This window comes from Felis catus, chromosome B3 (genome assembly GCF_018350175.1).
Source record: "Felis catus isolate Fca126 chromosome B3, F.catus_Fca126_mat1.0, whole genome shotgun sequence".
Classification (NCBI taxonomy): Eukaryota; Metazoa; Chordata; class Mammalia; order Carnivora; family Felidae; genus Felis; species Felis catus.
The window spans coordinates 141206749-141221125 of record NC_058373.1 but is presented as its reverse complement, the minus strand read 5'-3'; the positions used below and the strand labels follow the sequence as shown (position 1 = coordinate 141221125).

At 46.6% G+C, this 14377-nt stretch overlaps 1 long non-coding RNA gene across 1 annotated transcript; it reads right to left on the bottom strand.

The window, feature by feature from the left end:
• Positions 1–405: 405 nt before the first annotated feature.
• LOC123386366 lies at positions 406–7425 on the bottom strand. The gene is made up of 2 exons (XR_006600156.1): positions 7217–7425; positions 406–717 (listed from the first exon to the last, which is right to left on the bottom strand). It is a non-coding gene; the product is annotated as an uncharacterized LOC123386366 (long non-coding RNA).
• Positions 7426–14377: the final 6952 nt, after the last annotated feature.

Below are 14377 nucleotides of genomic sequence, written 5' to 3'. Positions count from 1 at the left end.
TCCCTCAAATCCGTATGGTGAGGCTCTAATCCCAAATCCCAGGAAGCAGGGTCTTTGGGAGGTGAATGAGATTAGTGTCCTTGTAAAAGAGACCCCGACATGCTTCCTCGTGTTTCTGCCATGTGAGGACACAGCAGAATGCCCCTGTCTATGAACCGGGAAGCAGGTTCTCACCAGACACTGAATCTGCTGGCATCTTGACCTTGGACTTCCAGCCCCCAGCCCCATAAGAAGTAAATGCTTGTTATTGAAACCCCTTAGTCTGTAGTGTTGGGTTGTAGCGGCCCGAAAGGACTATGCGGCAGGCCGACGTCTGAACTAAACACGCAGCTGCTTGGATGGAATCCTACCCACCTCCACACTCATTGGAGGTTAGAGTCTCAGGAAGCAGACGCTGAGCTGGAGTGTGATGGGCAGGGCATTTATTAGGGACAAATCCCTGTGGGAGGGCAGGAGAGGCAGCAGAGGGGCGTAGAGGAGGAAGTCTAGCTGGGACGCAGGCTGCCAGCACCTCAACGAGCCCCACGTTGAGTGTAGACGGCCCACATCGGCCGAATGACCGGGACTTCGGCCTCCTGTCTGTCAGTCTCTGGCTGGGGCTGCCCTGGGATGTGCGTGCTCTTGGAGGAGGTTCAGAAGGGGGTGCCAGCGGCAGGCTGTTGGCCGTGGGCAACAAATCCTTGGCTTGAGGGGACCCAGGTAAGAGATGCTGGAACTCTGCGGAAGGAGAAATGTGAATGGGTTTTTAAACGAAAAATTTGTTTTCAACGTTTATTTATTTTTGACAGACAGAGACAGACAAAGCATGAGGAGGGGAGGGGCAGAGAGAGGGGAGACACAGAATCGAAGCAGGCTCCAGGCTCCAGCTGTCAGCACAGAGCCCGACGCGGGGCTTGAACCCACCAACAGTGAGATCATGACCTGGGCCGAAGTCAGACACTTAACTGACTGAGCCACCCAGGACCGCCCCCCCCCCAATTTTTTTAATGTTTATATATTTTTGAGACACAGAGACAGAGCGTGAGTGGGAGAGGGGCAGAGAGAGAGGGAGACACAGAATTTGAAACAGGCTCCAGGCTCCGAGCTGTCAGCACAGAGCCTGAAACGGGGCTCTAACCCACGAGCTGCGAGATCACGACCTGAGCTGAAGTTGGACGCTCAACTGACTGAGTCACCCAGGTGCCCCTGGATGGGGTTTTAAGACCTGTTTCAGAGGTGGCTTGGGCTGAACTTGTGGGTGACAGGGATGTGTGTTGTGAGAGAGAGGCAGGGATCAGGGAAGAGATTCCTGGGTTTCTGCTGTGAGAATCTACCACGGAAGGTGGTGTCATTTCTCGAGGCTCGTTCCAAACAATTTGACTGAAAGGTGATGTTTGGGAGATAAAGCCTGCAGCCTGGCCGGTGGCTGATCAGTCGCTCTTTTTCCGTCTGTCCGGTTATTTGGTTAAAATGGACCAGTGCTTCTGTGTGCGAGGCGCTGTTTGGCGTTTCATGAATAGGTGCCCCTAAGTAGGGATGGGGCAGGAAAGGTGTCACAGGCAGAGGGAGCAGTGGGTGCTGAGCCCAGATACCTGCAGCAGCCTGGCCCGGATGGTGTGGCTGCACATGCAGGGCCAGCAGGTAGGAAGGAGGGTCCACAAGAGCCCTGAAGGCCAGGCTTGCTGTCTTCTGCTTGCTGATAAATAACCTCTTGAAACATGGAGAGAAAATGTGCATGTCTCATGAGTTGGCAAATCAGAAAGTGCTCCCCGAATTGCTCGGGTGAGGCGGGCGCTAACCCGTCCCAGGCTGCTGTGGCCAATGACCAGGTCAGAGGCACTGGGACGATTCTTCCGCGGAGGCTCCCCACATCTTCACAGATCACTCTATGGGGAGAGGCCGATGTGAACATGTTAATCCAGCCCTGTCTGGTTCTTTTCCACCAAAGCTTCAATATGCATCTGATCTCAGGATATTGGATTTTTCTTTGAGGAAAGAAATAAATGACTTATCTGGGGAATAAGCCCAGAGTTCCCTCCATGCATCACACATTCTCTATATTGGGCTAAAATAAGGTTTGCTGATTCTCATGTAAATCTCTAAAGCCTGGGTGTCATAATATGAGTATTTTATGTGCTAGGTGAGTAGGTTGCCTCCCCAGGAAAAAAAGAAAGAAGGCAAGGAGGCAAGATTAGTGATTGTATCCGAAGAGAAGGAGAACAGATTCAAATTCTTTAAGTGCCTCTAGCTTCTTGATGCAGTGGACAGGAAATACGATTCCCTCTGAAAAGCAGTCGTTTTAGCGTATGCTGGAGTTGATCTTGAAGTCTGGCAGATTCGCCCTTTTTGTAGCTCTGGCTGCTGTGTTTCTTTTCCACCTCCTCTGAGCCCTGACAAAGTGACGCTTCATAAACTCCTAGCGGTTTTTGCCTCTATCCTGCGTGGCTGGCGCAGGCCTGATGGAGAGCAAGGTTCCCCGCCTGCTGCAAATACTCCTTGCACCAGTGATCGGTTTTCGCCAAATGGATACTTCAGAGAACCTTCTTCCTGTCTTGATAGGTGCTAGGAGTGAGAACCAAGGCCAGCCCGCAAGGATCCCATCAGCATGACTTCGCCAGGCTGGCGGCAGGGAAAAGAGGTGATTGAACACCCATAGGAGAATTTCAGGGTTTGGCCGATACAAAGCAAGAGTCAAGGTGAGCGAGAGGGGGGATTTTAGCCTATGTCAAATACACAAAATGTAAGGCAGGGTATGTGTTCTCCAACTTTATCCTGATCATAGAAGGTTAGAGTTGGAAAGTCTTTTGACACATTTAATGAGTCCTCCTTTTCTGTTGATGAAAACCTGGAGACCAGCACAGAAAAAAGTGATCTGCCCGCCATCCCGGAAGAGCTGAGCGAGAGAGGCTCACCCGATCAGAGATTGCGGCGGATTATATTTTCCAGATGGAAGCAGCCATGCCTCCCATCCCGCAGCTCTCCTGCGATGTGACCTTTCCAATCCTTTCTTGCAAGGGTGAAGTCTGTTTTTCCCCCTTGAATCTGGGATGATGCTGTGACTGCTTTGACCCCTTCCAGGCAGAACCTTTAATGGCTTGGAGGCCCTTGCTTCTGGCTTCTTGGAAACTTTACTCTTGGTTCGCTTTCTTTCAGAACCCAGCTGTCACGATGCGAGAAGTCTACATAGCACGGAGAAGCCATGTGCAACTATGGGGAGAGGCCGATGACAGCTGACAGCCTCAGCTGACCTCTCAGCCGGCCACCAGCCATCTGAGGGAGCCATCTTGGATGTGCAGCCCAATTGAGTTTTCAGATGACGACAATCCCAGCTGGACCATGTAATCCTCCCACTTGTGAGAGTCAATAATAAATTATCGGTGTAAGCCACTAAGTTTTACTGTTGCTTGTTATGCAGCAATGTTTAACTGGAACACCACCCATAATGCTAATCTGCAAACTTTTGATCATCGCTCTACAGTTTTGTCAACTACTCTCCCATTGATTGCAAAACGTAGTGTTTTTCTAATGCAGGGTCGTGACTCACTAGTGGGTCGTGAGATCACCCGAGTGATTTGATTTCAAAAACCCAAACCGAATAGATTAGGATTTGTCAGAGTGCATTATACACAGTAAGGGAGATAATTGTTTCAGGACATTTTTGTTTCATTTGTGTGCATTCTGGATTTTACTATACAGTAAAAGCTTGGTTTGCAAGCATAATTCATTCGGAAACATGCTTGTAATCCCAAGTACTTATATATCAAAGTGAATTTCCCCACAAGAAATAATGGAAACTCAGATGATTCGTTCCACAACCCAAAAATATTCATATAAAAAAGATTGCAATCCTGTAATATAATACAAAATTATAAAGAAAATATAAAATATAAAGAAAAATGAACAAATGAGCCTGCACTTTGGAAACCTTCCTGACTGGCGTGAGGGACACAAGAGAGAGGAGGGTTACTGTGTAGGACGACTTTCACTGTCCCTAATGGAATCACTGCTATCTGTTGGCTCCATGGAATCTTTTTCTGCATGGGGGCCATTGTATACGCTTGCTCGGATGTTGACTACAGTACAGTATTAATAAACTCTTGTCACAGACTGTATTTAATCGAACTGGCAATGAGGCAGCAGAGGAAAGGGTCTGTGTCTGCAGGCAGCCTGACCTAGAGTGAAGCAAAGCATTCCTGAGCTTACTCTTGTATGGAAAAACAAAGGACCGTCCATAGGTGCTTAGAAGTGGCCTGAGACTGAGCATCGGAGCATGGGAGACGGTCACCCACAACCTTGCAGCCTGAGAGAGAGAGAGAGAGAGAGGGAGAGAGAGAGAGAGGGAGAGAGAGAACCACTAGCTCAGCTGTGATCCTGTGACGCTTGCCATCACGTGCTACTCGTATCACAAGACGTCGCTCGTGTATCAAGTTAAAATTTGTTAGCAATGTTTGCTCACCTTGCGGAACGCTCGCAGAGCACATTACTCACAATCTGAGGCTTTACCGTATGTTTCTTACCATGAGTCACGGTCACAAATGTTAGGAAAACGCTGATCTGGGTTGACCCTCACCACAGCTTTGACAAGCGAGGAGGAGAGGTTTCATTTTCTCCTCTTCATCAACGAGGAAACCGAAGTGAGAAGGCAGATCTGGGCTTCTCCTCTCCTGCCACCCCACAGCCACATGTCACAGAGCCTCCTCGCCATTCTCCAGACATTTAAGATCTTTCAGGGAAAGGCCACTCTCTGGACCTGGTTTGTGTGTACAGACAATGGCGACACATACGCGTGCTTACCCTGTCCTTGGTAAGAACTCGCTGTGCCAAGGACTCCACGCCGTTGGCTTATGGGATGTGCTCTGATTACGTCCGTTTTACAGGTGAGGAGACTGAGGTTCAGAGACGCTGCATTGTTATGCTCCCAGTAGGGTGCAGAGCCAAGCGTAGCCTGAGCTGGTCCCACATGGACACGCCTGGCCTTCGAACTCCTGTCCTGGTTGGTAAACCTCTAGGGTGAGAAGGCTTTGCCCCTGCATTTCTGCTCCCGGGGGGCTATCTTCCTCACTTGCTCCTTGCTGGGTCTGTCACTTACAGCCCCAGGCGAGGCTTCTAGGGCTGGACCTCGGCGCTCCTCGCCTGGCAGCTTCAGTGGCCGCGTGGCAGGGCTGCGTGTCCCGTGGAGACTCGGGATGGCCACCTCCCGGGGTCTGGAGGGAGGCCAGCCTCTCTCGGTGCCTGAGAGGGAGGGCGTCGTCCTCTGAGCCACCTCCCTTCTTGTTTACAAGATGGGGATCAACTCCGCGGTCAGATAGTTGATGTTGGCAGAAGACTTCAGATAAGGCAATCTGTGTGTTTGGACACCGCCTGACTTTTCGGCTCCCTCTTGATTGCGTGTATGCCAGTTGACTGGACGCTCTTCAGGGAGAGGAGAAGCCAGACCACCTCTGCTCCCCCGTTTCCCTGCTGGAAAAGTGGGAGCCTTGACTGGACTAATCCAGTGGTTCTCAACTGGGAGCAATTTCTAGCCCCAGGGGACATTTTTGGTGGTCCCGGTTTGGGGTGGAGGATGTTGCTGGCATCTAGAAGCCAGAACAAGGGATGCGTCCCGAAAACAAAGAAGTGTTGGCCCCAAGTGTCAACAGTGCTGAGGTTCGGAAACCTGGATTACTCTCTTCATGTAAAAACCCTGCTCATCGAGGGCCTTCTGTGTGCCAGACGATGGGGAAAGCCAGAGTTGAAAACAAAAGACGAAATAAAAGATGGTCTCTGGACCAAGACACTTGCAATTTAGTGGGAAGGCCAAATGTGTAAATCTTTTCGAAAATGATAAACCCTAGAGAGGAGACACGTGTACAGTGTTGTGGGGACACAGAGCAGAGAATGGCCAAGTGCCAGGTAAGCACTGAGGACTCCACAGAGGAGGTGTCCCTGGAATTGGCCCCAGGGGGCTCCCGGCGAAGGACAAGCAACACAGACTGGAAGATGGGAAAGACCAGATATGCGCAGGGTCACTGGAGTGGGGGAGTCATGGAAGATGAGTGTGGAGAGCCTAGAAAATGCCAGAGCTGCCCCGCTTGCCTCAGTGCCTTAGCACATGCTGTTCTCTGTGCCTGGAAGGCTTTATCCTGTCTCACCTACTTTTCATATCTCTTTGGTCCCCCCTAAATATTACTTCTTTGGGGAGGCTTTCCTGACCTCCTGAGGCCCTCCTAGCCCCCTGGGACCAGGCTTCCTAGCATTTACTCAGTTTGTAACCTACTTCTCTGGGGATTTGATTATTATCTGGGTGCTTCCGCCTACACCACCCCTTCAGAATGGCCTTCCTTCTTCTGAAGCAGGCTGCACAGGTCTCTCTGGGGTCCTTCAAGCTCCCCCCGTTAGGGCAGCCAATCACATGCCCTCTGCTGTGTATTTGGACTTCTCATTAACCCCCATTGCCTTCAAAGTAAAGCCTAAATGCTGAGCTCTGCACTGTGGGCCCTTTGTCCTTCATGACCTGGCTGGAGCAGGAGGCTCCTGACCCCTCACCCCTGGCTTCACCCACCTCTCTCCCAAGGGCCCAGAGTGGCCTTCTGCTCTCCAGCATCTGGGCTTTGCCCAGAAAACTATGCATGTGTCAATCTGTTTCTGGTTAGACCGTAGACTTCCTTGAGCCTTTGTGACTCCTCTCCTAGGAAGCCCTCTCTCACTTTCCCTCGGGTCTGAGCTAGGTGCCTTCCCTCTGTGTGGTCAGAGAGTCTGGGATTGCCATGGATTTTGCACATTTGTTGCACTGGGATGTCTTGAGGCAGAGGCTGGGTGGTGTTCGGGGCAGCATTTCTGGCAGTCCATGTAGAAGTTGGCACATTCAACTTTTCACTTAATGGGCAAAGTCACGGATGCCAGTTTCTCCCTGCTAATTTCTGGATCTGGCTGAGAATGGCTCCAGCCTTCTTGGGAGCCTCCTATACCAGAAAAATCCTCCCTGGTCCTGCCAGCCCACCTTCTTGGATGTAAATTTGTAATAAAGCCTACATTTTCCCCCCAGCAATACTAGAACTGAGGCCAAGTCCCTATTTCAGTGATATAATGGCACCAAATAGAAGTAGCATTAAAAAAAAACCCAAGAAATTATTATGAAAATGACCAGTGCAATTCTTAAGTGATTGAGAGATTCCATTACGCATGTGCATTAGCTTCTGAACTGGACACATGGGATAAAGATACTGAGCTGCCCAAATTTGTACTGTTCAGTACTTACAGTATAATGGTGGTTTCAATGATTGATGTTTGCAGTGATCATAAAGGCACTGAACAGGCTTATTTAACAGGTATGCTTCCAGCTTTTGGAATCCCAGCAGCAGAACACGTGAGCTGGCTCTGTGATGTCATCCCCAGCACTCTCCTGGCATATGGCAAGGTCTGGGTAAGAGCTGGTTATGCCTACTTTGTGCTAAGTGCTGTGCTAAGCCCTGGGAGAAAATGGAATACAAATTAGACCTGAACTCTGCCTTCAAGGAGCTCCCTGTCTTATAGGAAAATTCGGATGTATATTTCTCAAGAATCTTGATAGTGAGAAATACTGAAAAACTAGAACGGGTTGGAAAATTACAAAAGGATTCAGAGAATGTGGAAGAGATCATATTTGATTTGCATCCTGAAAAATTATAGATTTGGAAGGACAGTTGTTGATGTAACGTCTTGATACACAGAGGGGAGGGAAAGGGTACTCCGGGTAGGGAGAATGGCCTGAGAAAATGTCCAGAGGAAGACAAGTGAGGTCATGAAGACTGATTTCTGTTTTCTTCCAGAAGATTTGTAATTGTAGGTTTCACAATTTACAGCCATAATTCATTTGAGGTTAATTTTTTTATATGATGTTGGGTATGGATTTAGGTCTTTTTTTCCCCATATAGACATCCAATTATTCCAGCATCATTTATTATATCATGCATAAAAAAAAATCACCCAACTGGTGATGTTTAGACCATTTATATTTAATGTGATTATTATTTTCTAAGTTTTTTTTAAGTTTACTTTTATATTTAGTTTTGAGAGAGTGAGCAAATGGGGGAAACAGAGAGAGAAGGAGAGAGAGAATCCCAAGCAGGCTCTGCACAGTCAGCATGGAGCCCGACATGGGGCTTGAACCCACGAACTGTGAGATCATGACCTGAACAGAAACCAACAATCCTATGCATAACCAACTGAACCACCCAGGCACCCCTAGTGTGATTGTTGATATAGTTAGGTTCAAATCTATCATTTTGCTGTTCGATCTTTCTATTCATTCAATCTGTTGTTCCTCGTTTCCTTTTGTTCTCATTTTGAAAAATTTGAGTATTTTTATGATTACAGCATACCTCCTTCATTGGATTATAAGCCATAGCTATTTATTTGATCATTCTAGTGGTTGCTTTAACTTACCAGCCTAACTTGAAGTGATGTTTTATTTCAAGTACAGTATAAGAACTTTATAAGAGTATACTTCCATTTCTCCCTTCCTGCCCTTCGTGTTATTGTTGCCCTATATTTTACCTTCCATATCTTATTATTTTTGTTTAAATCATCAGCTATCTTTAAAAGGATTCAAATAGTAAGAAAAACACCTTATGTATTTACCCAGGTATTGACCGTTTTGGGTGCTCTTTCTTCTTTGTTTGAAATATTTCCATCTGGAAGGTTTTTCTTTCGGTCTAATAAAGATAATTTTTTGACTTTTGCATTTTTTCCAGAGTCTTGGTTTCTTCTCTGTCTTGGGAGATATTTTTGCTGGTTATAGAACTTGAGGTTGGCAGTTTGTTTTTCTTTCCAGTAGTTTATTTTTTCATTTTTATTTTTATTTGTTTACATTGTTTTAATGTTTATTTATTTTTGAGAGAGAGAGAGAGAGAGAGCACAGGGAGAAGGCAGAGAGAGAGGGAGACGTGGAATCTGAAGTAGGCTCCAGGCTCTGAGCTGTCAGCACAGAGCCTGATGCAGGGCTTGAACTCATGAACTGTAAGATCATGACTGGAGCCAAAGTCGGCTGCTTAACCGACTGAGTCTCCCAGGTGCCCCTCTTCCCAGTAGTTTAAAGAAGTTGCCCCACGGTTTTCTAGCCCTCATAATTCTGAGAAGAAATGTATTGTAATTTGTACCTTTATTCCTCTGTATGTCTTGACCTTTTTTCCTCTTACTGCTTTTAAGATTTCCTCTTCACTATTGATTTTGAGCAATTTGATTCTTTGGTGTAGTTTTACTCATGTTTCTTGTTCCTAGGGTTCATTGAGCCCCTTGGATTTGTGAAATATAGTTTTCATTCAGGGGCACCTGGGTGGCTCGGTTGGTTAAGCATCTGGATCCTGCTTGGATTCTCTCTCTCTCTCCCTCTCTCTCTGCCCCTACCCTGCTCTTTCTCTCTCTCTCAAAATAAATAACTAAACTTAAAAAAATATATAGTTTTCATCCAATCTGGAAAAACATTTTAGCTGTTGTTTTTTCAAAAAATTTCGGTTCCTACCTCTTCTCATCTTCTGGGACTCCAATTTCACATATTTTAGGCTACTTGAAATTGCCACACAGTTCACTGACGCATTTAATTCTCTGTTCATTAATTTTTGTTTTTCTGTTTCTGTTTCATTGTGGATCATTTCTATTTCATGTCTTCAAACTGTTCATTTTTTCTTCTTCAAGGTCTAATCTTCTATTTGTCCCATAGAGTGAATTTTCCATTTCAGACATTATATTTTCACCTCTAGAAGTTTTATTTTGGTCTTTTTATTGGTCATATTTTTCTGCTTCTTTGAATGCCTGTTAATTTTTGCCTGAATGCCAGATGTGAAGTTTACCTTGTTAGGTGCTGGATATTTTTGTATTTGTGTATTCTTGAGCTTTGCTATGTGGTGTGATTAATTTACTCGAAAATAAGTGGATGTTTTGCTTTCAAGTTTTGTTAGGTAGAGTAAGAGTAGTATTCAATCTAAGGTTAATTGTTTTCCTTGACTGAACCCAAGCCTTTCTGACTGCTGTACCTCATATGCCATGAATTGTGAGGCTTTCCAGTCTGGTGGGTGGGAACAGGGACTATTCCTGGTTCTGTGTGAGCCCCAGGCACTAGTCCCTTATCCCATTGGACGATTCTTTCTCTAGCCTTGCATAGTTTCCTCATACATATGCTGTGGTCCAGACTCAGTTGGATGCTTTGGGAATACCCTGCAGATTTCGGGAGTTCTCCCTCTTTCTCTTTCTCTCTCTCTTTCTCTTTCTCTTTTTCCAGCTGTCTTCTCTTCAGTACTCTGTTATGCAAACTCTGTCCAACTTATTCTCTCTTGTTCTCAGTTCCATGTTTTCAACCTCTCCTGGAAACTGTCAAGCCGGTAAACTGGGACAATTGTGACACCTCACCTAAATTCTTTTCTTATCTCACTGAGAGTGCTGCCTTCCGTTGCCTAATGTACTTCATGGTTTTGAAAACTCTTGAGAGAGATATATGTATATATCTCTCAGGATATGTATTATTTGGAAGCACCTGGATACTCTGTTAGTTAAATGTCCAACTTCGGCTCAGGTCATGATCTCACGGTTGGTGAGTTCGAGCCCTGCATTGGGTTTGCTGCTGTCAGCGCAGAGCTTGCTTCGCATCCTCTGTTTCCCTCTCTCTCTGCCCCTCCCTGCTCATGCTGTCTCATCACTCTCAAAAATAAATAAATGCTAAAAAAGATATGCATTATTTTAAAATTATATATGTATATATAAACTATACAGCATGACCCCCAGCATGTTACTTTGGTTGTATCACAAAGCATAGTAAACCCAGTCTCCATTATGTCATCTTTGTTGGAGTGGAGGTTGTCAGAATTTCTTAAATCTCCAATGAAACTGATCAAACCTCTACTGATTGTGTCTTCCTCCCCACCGTTGGCATCCATCCCCTCCACCTCTATCTTTTACTTGGATCTGCAATCATTTCTAGAGGGTCTTCTTATCTCTGTCTCAGGCCCTCTTCAGTCCATTCCTGTGTCGAGCATTTGGCCTTGCTCAAAAACAGGACAGCCTTTGCCCTCAGCTCTTTGGAGATAATGTTTAAGCCCTTAGAATATTATTCCTGACAGGAGTATCTTTGTTTCCTGGGGGCTTTGGGCTACACCAACAATGTGATTTAGGGTGAAGGCTTTGGGTTACGAGACATCAGCTTGACCTCTGAAGGGAATGGGGACATGTCAACCACATTGGCAGCCAATAGGTTTATGAGCATGAGCCCCAGCAAAGACTGAATGCCAAGGCTTGGGTGAGCTGCCCTGGTAGGCAATACTCCACGTATACTGGCACACACTGACGTGGGGAGAGTTTTGTTGTTCATGACTCCATGGGGAGGGGACAGCTGGAAGCTCTGCATTTGGAAACTTCCTGGCCTCTGGGCTCTGTGCTTCTACTTTTAGTTGATTTTAACCTGTGTCCTTTAGCTCTAATAAACCATAACCATGGGCTTCCCAGGTTTTCATCAGCTTCTGCGAATCTTTTTGGTGTGTTATCGATGAGTGGACTTGAGGACCTCCAAACTTTTGACTGGTGTCAGAAGTGAGGTCAGTCCTGTGGACTCTTCTGTCTAACTCTGAAATTCTTTTTAGTGCAACTTGCTTGATCTCTAAACAAGAACAAAAGAAGAAGAAGAAGAAGAAGAAGAAGAAGAAGAAGAAGAAGAAGAAGGAGGAGGAGAAGGAGAAGAAGGGGAAGAAGAAGAAGAAATTTGATATGCTCCTCCCTTGTGTAGACTCTTTGGTGACTTAGTGGTGGAGTTAAGGACAAACCCTGTAACTGGCCCTTGCAAGCTTGAGCCCGAGTCTGCCTCCCTCGCCTCGCACTCTATCACCTCCACTTCTTGCTTTCTTTTTCTGCTTCCTTCACACTCTTCCCTTCCCCACTTTTTCTAGTTGACTCAACCGACTTTCAAATTTCAGCCCTCTTGGCCTAGCCAGCACCTCCCTTACACAGATACCCTTTCAGTGACTCTTGAATTCTCTGAACCCCTTATGCAGGTGCAGCCCACCTGCTGAGAGCACCCAGCATGTGGTGAAAGGCACCATCTACTACCTTCATGGAGGTGACTCAGTTCTCAGTAGAGGTTGGCCCAAGTACTGCTGAGAAAATTCTTTTCACTAACACTGGTGGAAGATTTAAATATGGACTTGGATCCAGAATAACCTTTGGCCCCAGGCCCCCAGCTGATTGCAGAACCAATGTTTCCATAAAGAGTCATCTCCCCTTGTTGGTAGCCACCTTCTCTCTCCTCTCTCCTCTCCCTACTCTCAAGCAAGAAAGTGGAGTGGGGACCATAAATCATGTTTCTGGGTCACATTTCTTGGTGTGTCACCACCTTCTTTTATAATCCTGGGTATGAGACTTCCCATCAGGGCCTCTGGTTTCTTCTGTGGAAAATGAAGGGTTTCAACTAGCTCAGTGGTTCCCACCAATCTGACCACAAATGTCCCCTTTTCTTTTTCCTTCTCCTGTGAACTACAATCATGTTGCAAATGACAAAGAAACTTAGGTTTTGGTTGTGGTGTGACCTTAGGATATAACAAGGTCTTACTAGGTGTCATGCCCGAGTTAGGCAGTAAAGGTGTAGTGTGGATCAGGCATGGGTCCACACCCACAAGAAGCCCACAGTGCTCTGGCCGAGGCAAACACACAAGTGGATACACTCAACACAAGGACTATGGCTTAGTGGGTGTGGGATGGTGTGAGAAGCCATAGGAGAGCCAGTGGAGGGAAACTTCACATTGACCCTGAAGGACAAATAAGAGTGTCAGGTGAAAAAGGGCATTCTGAAGACCCTCCAGATCTAGGCACATGGAACGCTGTGGCCAGATAGACTTTTTGTATCGCTATCAAGAGCTAAGATGCTTTGGGAAACATTGGAAGAGATATTTTATTTTCTTCTTTATGTTTATTTATTTATTTTGAGACAGAGCATATGATTGGGAGGGGAGAGAGAGAGAGAGAGAGAGAGAGAGAGAGAGAGAGAGAGAATCCCAAGAAGTCTCCACACTGACAGTGTGGGACTCATCTTATGAACTGTGAGGTCATGACTGGAGCCAAAATCAAAAGCTGGATGCTTAACCAACTGAGCCACCCAGGCACGCCCGGAAGGGACATTTTCTAAAGCAAGGGTTTCAAGTCCTGTCATGACACTGGGCAAATCACCTCAACTCAGATACCCCCCCCCCCCCACCAAGCACATAGATCTCCAACATGTGCATGAGTTTATGTGTTGGTGTAAGGTTTGTCCTCATACTACTTAGGGATGGTCAAGAGTCTCTGGGAGACAAACACTGCAGCTGCTTATAAAATCCCAGTTCCCACAGACCTCGGCTAGCTATGTGGCTCTCTTCAAGAATCCCATTCCCATCTGACCTCCTGAGTATTTGCAAATGTAGGGAAACAGGAGAGGCATCCTCTGTTGAGAAACAACCAGGTACATTCACTAGATTGTGTAATCCCCCTAAACCGAGGAGGTAGAGTTTGGTCATTTGAGAGGTGAAGACAGAGGTATGTGGAGAGGTCAAGAGGCCTGTGTGCATCCCTTAGCTGGCCAATGGCAGAGCTGAGATTCAAAACCAGGTCTGAGTGGACCCAGAACCCATGATCTTCCCACTGACCATGCCCCCCTTCTAAGTGTGGGGCTAGGCTGTGGGGAGATGGGTAGTGTTGGGATTGGGCAGCAAATGAATTAAGGTCCTTGTAACAGGTGGAGTGTTGAACCTCTTCAAAAGATATGTCTGTTTGAGGGGCACCTGGGTGGCTCAGTCTAGTGAGTGCCCGACTTCGACTCAGGTCACGATCTCACCGTCTGTGAGTTCGAGCCCCACGTTGGGCTCTGTGCTGACAGCTCTGGGCCTGGAGCCTGCTTCCGATTCTGTGTCTTCCTCTCTCTCTGCCCCTCCCCCGCTCATGCTCTGTCTCTCTCTCTCTCTCTCTCTCTCTCTCTCTCTCTCTGTCAAAAATAAATAAACATTAAAAAATTTTTTAAAAGATATGTCTGTTTGGAACCTGAGAATGTGAAGGTATTTGCAATATTGGCCTAGGCAGATGTCATTAAGGTAAGGATCTCAAGATGGGATCATTCTGGATTAAGGTGAGTCGTAAGTCTAATGGTAGGCTTTCTTGAAAGAGACAGAAAAGAGAAGACAGACAGACATAGGGAAGGAGGCCATGTGGCCCCAGAGGCAGAGATTGGAGTGACACAGAGAAGCCAAGTGAAGCCAGGGGCCACCAGAAACTGGAAGAGGTCAGGAAAGATTCTGCCCGGCAGGAGTGCAGTCCTGCTAACACCTTGAATCTGCACTTCTCACCTCCAGGATTGTGGGATAATAAATTTCTGTTGTTTTAAGTCATCAAGCTCGCCACAGCACTGGTCATTTGTCACAAGCAGCCACGGGAA